The following is a 9026-nucleotide window of genomic DNA, read 5'->3' on the forward strand; positions in this document are numbered from 1 at the left end:
CTATGGAATACTTGTTACCATGACATGTTGGTTTTCTGGTTGAGACAATATATCAGGCATATATATATGTTCACTATAGCCTTGGCTGGAATCCTGTATTTATGACCATCGCTCAATAAAAGTCACCCAGCTATTTAACCTATTGCCTCATTTTTTTATTTGTGCTCTTACACACATAGGTCAGAGGGGTACAAGCAGGGGCAGTTGTCCTAAGCTTGTTATTGGCATAGATAAGTGGTTGGTAAGTAAAAGCACCCCTTAACAACAATATTAATAATGGGGTTGCACAAAGCCTCCATACTACAAGGACATCCCATATTTTTTTTTTATTATGCAGAAAAATTCTGTGAGACTCAGTTAACAAAGTCAGGAATCTGTTGGCAAATTTGTCTTGGACAATTACATGGGGGAGCAGACAAGTAAACAATATCATTGCAACTATCTACAAGGAGCTTAGCAATGCATTCTATTAACTTTCCAAAGGCAAAATTCTATCTTGGAATGCTGCTTTCTGATGTTAACCTCACTAGACGCCCAACGCTTAAGGCCCCCATACACGGGCCGATAAAAGCTGCTGACAGACCGAATTGGAACCTTTTGTGTCTTTTTTTTTCCAACAATGGGACTTTGCGGGGGCTTCTTGCAGATAGCTTGGCTTCATATAAGCGTTTTCTAATTGTAACAATACTCACAGGTAACTTTAGCCCTTCTTTGATCTTCCTGGAGTTGATCATTGGCTGAGTCTTTGGCATTTTGGCTATTCTTCTATCCATTCAATGATAGTTTTCCGTTTTCTTCTATGTCTTTCAGGTTTCGGTTGCCATTTTAGCTCATTTGAGATCATTTAAGCTGAGCAGCCTCTTATTTTCTGCACTTCTTTATACGTTTTCCCCTCTCCAATCAACTTTTTAATCAAAGTACCCTGTTCTTCTGAACAATGTCTGGAACAACCCATTTTCAGAGAGAAATGCACTATAACCAGCCTGCACAACACTTGCTGCCTTCCTTCAATAAATAATTGACACCTGTTATTTCACAGAATTAATAACCTCACTAATTGAACTCCACACTGCTATTTTGAACAAGCTATTATTGGGAACAAGCCTTAATTAATAATTCAGTTACACAATCAGCAGCATGCATGTCATGACTGTTGGGTCTGTTGGTTTTCTATTACTCTACTACACCTACTAGTAAATTATTTGCCATGTAGAAATATAATTTCTACCAAAAACAGAGATGGATCAGGTTAGTGATGTTGGACTGTTATTATTCTGAACACAACTGTATATAACCCAGTGCTCATCACATTCACCTATTACTCTTTATATCTGCCCGTTCCGACCTTCTTTCTCTTTGTGTTAAAATACTTCATAAAGCAATACTAACTTAGCTCTAAAAGCTACCAATAAATAGCAGTACTTACCTTTATCCCTGTCAGTGCTGGAATGTCTAAGAAGCTGTCTAGGCTCCCTATCTGGGGCTGAAAAAATGTATTTGAATTGGCAAGACCTGTTTGCATCCACTCAAACCCAATAAAAATGTCTGAAAAAGAATAAAATGTCCTTGGTTAAACAGGAGATTGACGTTAGGGATAGTGTGGGAGATACCATGTGCTGCTGCACTAAATGTGGGCATCAAAGGTCTGAAGGACAAGAATTAATGACCCAAACACATTTTGAACTGATTAAAAGTACCATCTAGATTCAATGATTCCGTTGTTTTTTTTTTCTATGATTCCCCCCCCTCCCATTTACTTTGAGTCAATAAATAAAAGGAAGAAGTGAAAAATAAGAAACCACACAGCCATGGGCACAGGATGGCCTTTACATTTTTTAATTCCAATGCTTCTTTTTAATTTCAAAACTACAAACAAGTTTTAAACGGTTAAAAACAAAAAATAAAAAAATATTTGTTTTTTTTATTCTGTATATCAGCCAGCTGAAAATATATAGATATCTAGTCAATTCTCTCTCAGAAAGTTTTATATATATATTTCACGTACATTTAGTCCTAACTAAACAGTGTACTGGGAATCGGCGAGTAGGAATGAAAGGTCGCAACCCAAGTATGCAGCAGCCCTGCACATATAACCCCCATCATACTTGGCTCCTGTCAGATTTCTGAGTGACTGTAGAATGGAATGTATTGCACTACAGACCCAGCATCATTACGGGGCCACAACTTTATGCAGTCCCAGTCAACTGCTGGTTGTCTATACGGACCATGATCTGTAGGTCAAGAGCAGCTGAAAAACCACAGCTTCTGCTACAAATGTGAATAACGTAACCAAACCGCACTTTTTCAGAATATTACTGTAGGCACTGTACAATTTGGGTTTATTGGCCAAGCAGTCATGCAGTAGTGCAGCACACTTGTATGACTTCAGTGCGATTGGGTGAAACATCAGTTCCTTCAAAACATCACAAGCCGTGTGCATGGCCATCTTGAAGGCCCAAATGACCTAAAAAAAAAGGTAAGTCCTATCCCTTTGTGTGAATCCACCACTAATTGTACAGTGCTGCAGATAATATCTGCAGCAAAAATATATGTTGTTGCTTCATAAATTCATGTTAATAATAATATTTACTGCATTTTTAAAGTTCAGCTAAAAACATATACTTGGACATTTGCACTCAGCCACTTATACTCAGTGGCTGAGTGCAAATATCTATGGCAATAAAGTCAAATCAACTGGACTTGCTGTATTTCTTTTTAACGTTTCGCTAGTCGTCTGAATGGCTTTCTCAATTCTGAATTGAGAAAGCCAGTCTGATGAATAGTGAAATGTCTTAAAAAATACCAGTCCAGGTATTACCATAGATATGCCATGACCTGGATGAATGAGAACCTTTTTTATATAAAAATAACATGAATTAGTGTTGGATCCATTACAAGACACATTGCGCAATGCATCGGGGGTTTATGAGAGTTACGCACAGATACAGAACCGGCAGACTAAAAAAAGTGTATTGAGGAGGAAGACAAAGAAAAGAGCAGGGGGCCAGTACGGGTACAGGGTTTAAAGTTAATTATAGGTCATTTGCTTTTGCAATACTTGGGTCAAGGGCAACATGTTATGTATTGTCAAGAAGGACATAAGGAAAGCAATTCTGCAAACTAGCTGGTTGTCCCATACATACCATTAGGGGTGGCCATCCTTTAAGTCATCCCATAGAGTCAAGGCAACCTGAGTAACAGGTCTAGGTAATCCCAAAGGCCTGACCTTTTACTTATTCTGCTTTCTATTACTGTTCAGCTTTGGTCTTCTGAGTGTTGTGCAACTATAACACCCATCAATCCCAGCATGACAACTAGCATAGGGATGGATGTTGGCTTAAGAACCAGGCCTCATGGATGCACCCATTTTCTTACCAATCAGATCCCTATATAGAGTCCTCTAGGGAGAAATCATTAGTGCACTGGTACAGTGCTTAAAGGGGTTGTTCACTTTAAAATGAAAGTTTAGTATGATGTAGAGTGATATTCGGAGCAATGTGGGTCTTATTTACCCTGGCAACCATGCATTGCTTTGAATAGTAGACTCTATATATGAATAGGAGAGGACCTGAATAGAAAGAGAAGTATTAAAAACAGTACGTTTGTAGCCCTACAGAGAATTTGTTTTTTTGACAGGGTCATTGACCCCCATTTGAAAGCTGGAAAGAGTCAAAAGAAGAATCCAAATATGACTATGAAAATTTTCATTCCAAATAATTCACAAACTATATAAAAAAAAGAGAAAATGAAGATCAATTGAAAAGTTGCTTAGAATTAGCCATTCTGAAAAATGAATGGTAAATAACTTGCTGAAACTCTGCTTGTGCTCCTCTTCAGAAAAGGCGATCCATCGTGTGGTGCTCGATTTCTCCAACCTGCCTTCCTTATAGGAGATAGCCAGACAGGAGAAATTGGGTGCTGTCGCAAACAGAGTTTTGGTAAGTTATTTCTTAATAAAGACTTAGCGATTTAAAAGTTTAATTTGTCTTTGTGGGGTTTTTTTTCGTTCTATACCAACGATTTATTATTTTTTTTAATTGATGTTACTGGTCCTTTAAGGTGAACCACCCCTTTAAACCAATGGGATTTTGCGGTCTGACCTGGTCCCCCATTTAAAATCGATTCTTTTTTTACAGACAGCAGGAGAAAGGTGGTTTTGCAAGTGACTGCTTGTGGGGAGGCAGGCATTTTCAAGACCACTTGATAAGCAGCAGACCCTCTACAACAGGGGTCCCCAACCTTTTTCACCCGTGAGCAACATTCAGATGTAAAAAGTGTTGGGGAGCAACATAAGCATGAAAAATGTTCCTGGGTGGTGCCAAATAAGGGCTGTGATTGGCTATTGGTAACCCCTATGTGGACTGGCAGCCTACAGGAGGTTCTGGTTGGCTGTACATCTGGTTTTCCTGCAACCAAAACTTGCTTCTAAGCCAGGAATTAAAAAATAAGCACCTGCTTTGAGGTCACTGAGAGCAACATCCAAGGGGTTGGGGAGCAACATGTTGCTCGCGAGCTACTGGTTGGGGATCACTGCTCTACAACATAAGTATTTCCACAGCAAGTCAGATTGGCTCATGAATTTCCTGCTCCAGGAAAAAAAGTTGGGTGGGAGTTTCAAGTTTATGGCATTCAAGCTACTGTGAACACCCGTCATACATGATGGCGAGTCTTGCAGTTTATATTATCAGCATTGCAGTTTGCCATACCTTAACCAATGCAAGAAGCAGCCCAGAACATTGCGAGTCACGGAAACATCTAGTTGTTCGTCACGTGCACAATTACAGCTGCTGGGAGTTGTACAATCAGTGTATCATATCAAACAAATTCATACAAATTATGTGCAAAAAGAGACCATATACAGAGAGTAATACAAATACGACTATACAGCAAGATATATATTGTCAACGGCTGGCTGTTCAACATAAGAAATAACTTACAAAAGATTAAAGAACCGAGGCGTCTTGTGGAAGCATTTTTTTTTTTTTTTTTAGTTTTTATAGAAATCAGAACATAATTATATAATTTATCATAGGCGGAAACCTGTATTTAAATAGGACGTACCGACTGCCCCTAACTTTGCGGAAGAGCGACCAGCGTATACAGAGGCTGCATGTTAACAAGCCTGACATAATCAAACGTTCCACCTCTGTAAAATGATTAGCAGTACCTACGGATATAAAGAACAAAAGAGTCTTAAAATCAAATGAGAATATATACAGTAGATATAACGGAGGATCTCAATAAAAATAGCTCCTATTTTCAGCAAATGGGCAACAAGAGTTTCCAAAACATCTGCTAGGAGAGTGATCATTGAATGGTCCTGATTCGGGCAAAGTTGGCCACTAAAAATTTTTAATGGAAACACCAAGACCTAAGGAAATATTTATTAAGGCATGGGACTTTGAAACATACCCTTTCCTCCATATGTAATAAAGGGCACTAAGTTTGCCCAGGAGCAATAACCCATAGCAACCAATAAGATGTTTGCTTTTAAACAGGTGGCCAGTAAATGCTACCTGCTGATTGGTTGCTATGGGTTACTGCTCTTGGGCAAACTTAGTGCTTTTAAAGGAGAAAAAAAACACATACCCCCACCCCACATAGACCCCCTTCCCTCCTCCTCCCAGCCTAGCTGCTACCCCGGGCAAGTGCCCCTAACTTTTTACGTACCCCTCGGTGCAGATTCAGAGATCGGAGTTCACAGCAGCCATCTTCTGGATCTTCGGTAATCCGAGAATGAGACCAGCGGAGCGGCGCATGCGCAGTTGTAGTAATTTCCCGGTTTTGCATGCGACGAAATGGATGGAAATTGCCGAAGCGCCGGAAGCAGACAGGAAGATGGCTGCCGTGAACTGCAATCCCTGAATCTTCACAGAGGGGTAAGTAAAAAATTTGGGGCATTTGAAGGGGTAGCAGCTAGGCTGGGGGGAGGAGGGAGGGGAGTAGGGTTTTTTGTAAGGAGGGGTTTGTTTCTCCTTTAATTGCATAACCCCCTTTGTGTTGTACAGATGCAACTGAAAAGATGGGAGAAGACTTACAGGCTCAGGCTCATAACATGCTACCTCATGGTCGTTTGTTCTATGGTACCACTTGACTAGCTGAGTGGCCAGAAGACACACTATTTGCTTGAGGGGCACTGGTGTTCGGACGTGCTGTGATATGCCTTTATAGCACATTAAAGGAACAGTTCAGTGTAAAATAAAAACTGGGTCAATAGATAGGCTGTGCAAAATAAAAAATGCTTCTTATATAATTAGAAACATATAAAAACGTAATGCATAAATGCTGGAGTGACTGGATGTCTGACATAAAAGAATAGAACACTAACACTGTGGGGGGCCACATGGGACATAAATGTTCAGTGAGTTTACAACTGATCCTCAGCATTCAGCTCAGATTCAAAAGCAAACCGTTATGAACCATGTGGCCCCCCTCAAGTCACTGATTGGTTACTGCCTGGTAACCAATCAGTGGAAACCAAGAGAGCTGCAAAGTAGGAAGTAGTGTTCTGTCTATTATGTTACACACATCCAGTCACGCCAGCCTTTATACATTACATTTTTGGCTAACTATATTAGAAACATTTTTTATTTTGCACAGCCTATCTATTTACACAGTTTTTATTTTTATAGTGAACAATTCCTTTAACTAGTAATGGAAGCTTAGCACAGCTGCCTGCTGTTTTGATGCCTGCCATTGACCGACTGCAATCAATGGCACATTTGAACAAATTTGGTACAACATTTTCTATGATCTTCTATCAACACAGGTCGTCTTTGGCATGCACTGCTAAAAATGCATTTAATCCTTTCCAAAAGTCTAGGCGCTCTACACAGCATCCATCAGATGTCAGCCCCGATTTCTAACTGGGAGCAACAACTTTTTAATACAGTTAAAAAAAGAACAATTGTGAGAGAAGCAGCAGGTCACAGACACTCCACAGTCCATCATAACCGGGAAAAAGCAATACAATTGCTGCCTCAACGTTAAAAAGAATCAGATTATTTAAGTGCAACGAATAAAAATGGCAACAATCAGTTGCAGTGCAGCGAAGATGCAGCCATTTGCAACGGGCAGAAACTGCAGTAGTGGTGTGTGCGAGATACCCCAATAAGGCTTGATAAACACCATCAGCAGGAAATCCTCCAGTGCAAATCAGCACCCTATAACCATGGATCAATACACAGTCCTCTGAAACTTACTTTTTTTTTTCTTTTTAAGGAAAATTTCCTTTTACAAAACACAAAAATGCACATATACAAAAAAAAAAAATTCTATAACGTGACAATAGATTCCCCCATTTGGCACATTGTGAAAATATAGAACGGGCACATGAGAGCCGGAAAATGTACTAATATATTACTTTGCTATAGACATGTAGCAAAGGGAGACTGGACACTGAGCCAAAACTGCACACACACAAAGCAGAACACTCATTGACACTTGATATAAAGGCACCGGTTATAAACTGCTAAATACAAGGTAATGGCTTCTGAGAACAGCTTAATGCAATATTGTAACCAAGCCCACGTTCTACCAACTTTACTAGATACAGAGAACCAGCACTGATACAAAATAATATGTATATATATCGGAATAAATAGTATCTGAAACACTTGACAGATGCCCATTAAACGTCCTCACTAAAATGAAAATAGATGAAAAACGGCGAAGCTATAAATCGAATGCCATTATGCTCACCGGTACCATGCCGAAATAAAAGAACTAACTGGAAGTGATGAAAGGAAGGGAATCCTTTAGATCGATTAGTTAAGATAAAATTTAGGGGGACCTTGAAAAGTTTGAATGGGTAATGTTTTCATGTATTTGTAACCTTTGTTATGAGCTGGGGTCCAGTCTGAAGGTCAGTTAGGGTAAGATTTGGGGTGAGTGCTTACTGGTGCCCTGGGTAAACCTGGAACTTAACAGGGTGACTGTTACCCTCAATCTTTCGATATATTTGTACCCTTGTCGGGAGGGGGGCGACTTTTTAGTTAAAATTAAGCTTTTCGTTCTACTGCGCATGCACAGCTGTGTGAAGGAAAGAGGAAGACGGAAGAAGATCGCTCTATGGTGCTCACTGGTATAACCCCGGGCCAGTGCAGTTTTCTGCTGATAGGAGCACCGGCCCTGGGTTTCAGGTAAGTCAATACAATCACTTAACATTTGGCACCCCCAAGTGCATGAAGCCTTTCCTTCTCCTTTAATTTAATACGAATTGCTTGAAAATAGATGAAAAACGGTGAAGCTATAAATCGAATGCCATTATGCTCACCGGTACCATGCCGAAATAAAAGAACTAACTGGAAGTGATGAAAGGAAGGGAATCCTTTAGATCGATTAGTTAAGATAAAATTTGGGGTGACCTTGAAAAGTTTGAATGGGTAATGTTTTCATGTATTTGTAACCTTTGTTATGAGCTGGGGTCCAGTCTGAAGGTCAGTTAGGGTGAGATTTGGGGTGAGTGCTTACTGGTGCCCTGGGTAAACCTGGAACTTAACAGGGTGACTGTTACCCCCAATCTTTCGATATATATGTACCCTTGTCAGGAGGGGGGCGACCAAATGTAGGTCCTTAGAATGGGATTTAAACTGAAAAAAATATTTCTGGAAGGCAGTCAAAACGCCTGTGTTCCACAAACCGTAATGCACTGAACCTGAAAGCAATAAGGTTCTATGAACTCTGTTTTGATTAACGAGGGCAATAACAACATCAAACAGGCCCTCCACGAGCACACAAAACAAACACAGATTATGTCCCCATCTCCATAAAACAAGGTTCGACATATACCAATTAACAAAAAAGTGACACACACTTAAGGTGGATGTGCAATGCTCATGTATCTACGTTATCTGATCAACTAGCTCATGGATTACCAGCCAAGTGAACATACATGTGCACAGCCATATTCCTTTCTTTCATTCATTCATTGGGGTCCAAGGGATCTATATTTCAGAAGAAAGAAAAGGAGCTTCCTGATCTGCTGATGCACTCGTACCCGACTTGCCATGAACACCAAGCTATTC

This window comes from Xenopus laevis, chromosome 9_10S (genome assembly GCF_017654675.1).
Source record: "Xenopus laevis strain J_2021 chromosome 9_10S, Xenopus_laevis_v10.1, whole genome shotgun sequence".
In the NCBI taxonomy this organism is placed as follows: domain Eukaryota; kingdom Metazoa; phylum Chordata; class Amphibia; order Anura; family Pipidae; genus Xenopus; species Xenopus laevis.